Source organism: Colobus angolensis, unplaced genomic scaffold (genome assembly GCF_000951035.1).
Source record: "Colobus angolensis palliatus isolate OR3802 unplaced genomic scaffold, Cang.pa_1.0 Scaffold48, whole genome shotgun sequence".
Classification (NCBI taxonomy): domain Eukaryota; kingdom Metazoa; phylum Chordata; class Mammalia; order Primates; family Cercopithecidae; genus Colobus; species Colobus angolensis.
In genome coordinates, this window is record NW_012118265.1 from 944153 (window position 1) to 945999 (window position 1847).

Genomic DNA, 1847 nt, shown 5'->3' on the forward strand with positions numbered 1-1847 from the left:
TCTTTGTCCCCATTGGTTTCAAAGAACATCTTTATTTCTGCCTTCAGTTTATTATGTCATTCAGGAGCACGTTGTTCAGTTTCCATGTAGTTGACTGGTTTTGAGTGAGTTTCTTAATCCTGAGTTCTAGTTTGATTGCGCTGTGGTCTGAGAGACTGTTTGTTATAATTTCTGTTCTTTCACCTTTGCTGAGGAGTGCTTTACATCCAACTATGTGGTCAATTTTGGATTAAGTGCAGTGTGGTGTTGAGAAGATTGTACATTCTGTTGATTTGGGATAGAGAGTTCTGTAGATGTCTATTAGGTCCACTTGGTGCAGAATTGAGTTCAATTCCTGGATATCCTTGTTAACTTTCTGTCTCATTGATCTGTCTAATGTTGAGAGTGGGGTGTTAAAGTCTCCCATTATTATTGTATGGGAGTCTAAGTCTCTTTGTAGGTCTCTAAGGACTTGCTTTATGAATCTGAGTGCTCCTGTATTGGGTGCATATATATTTAGGATAGTTAGCTCTTCTTGTTGAATTGATCCCTTTACCATTATGTAATGGCCTTCTTTGTCTCTTTTGATCTTTGTTGATTTAAATCTGTTTTATCAGAGACTAGGATTCCAATCCGTGCCTTTTTTTGTTTTCCATTTGCTTGGTAGATCTTCCTCCATCCTTTTATTTTGAGCCTATGTGTATCTCTGCATGTGAGATGGGTCTCCTGAATACAGCACACTGATGAGTCTTGACTCTTTATCCAGTTTGCCAGTCTGTGTCTTTTAATTGGACCATTTAGCCCATTTACATTTAAGGTTAATGTTGTTATGTGTGAATTTTATCCTGTCATTATGATGTCCACACACATGACATTTATCACAAATCGTTTTGGCTGGAATGTATTTGGTCATTGTCTCATTTCCCTTAAGACATTTTAGGTTTCTTGGTGGGAGGGAGAATATTTTGTTTATTTTTGATCTTTTTCAACATTCTGCACAGTTTCTTATACACAAACAATGTTTAATAAATATGCCAATGAATAATGAGTATATAAAAGGCATGTTTACTACCGGGCACAAAGTCATTCAGAAAACTTCGCACTGCTATGTGAAATGTAATTTTAGGAATGGCCTGAATGACAAGGAATCAGAACAGGAAAGATAATATCTTTCTATGAAAATAATTTTTACTGTGAGAAGAGAAATTGATATAAAATCACAAGGAACATTGAAAACAATCTCCTGAAATACTATTGATTCTATATACATAATATATATTTGTTATAGAATGTTATAGTCAAAATTCTGTAGTTCTATTAGTCTATAGTTTGTAATGTGAATTTTTTATATTTACCAAATTATGTTTTTATTTTTTAGAGACAGGATCTTGCTCTGTTGCCTGGACTGGAATGTAATGGTGTGATCATAGCTCACTGCAACTTCCAACTCCTGGCCGCAAGCAATCTTTCTGCCTCATCCTCCCAAAGTGCTGGAATTACAGGCATCAGCCACCATGCCTGGCTGCCAAAATATTTTCATTAAGCAACAATGTAGGAAAAATTTCTGAGTCACTATTCTCTAAAGAAGGAACATAATGTACTTTGAAGCTGAATGAAAGCATTAGCACAGGGGGATGATATAACATAGAGATTGCCCCTTATGTTATCTAACAGATGCCACCAAAAGTAAAATAGCATCAGCAAGGCTGGTTCAACATATGCAAATCAATAAATGTAGTCCAGTATATAAACAGAACAAAAGACAAAAACCACATGATTATCTCAATAGATGCAGAAAAGGCCTTCGACAAAATTCAACAGCCCTTCATGCTAAAAACTCTCAATAAATTCGGTATTGATGGAACGTA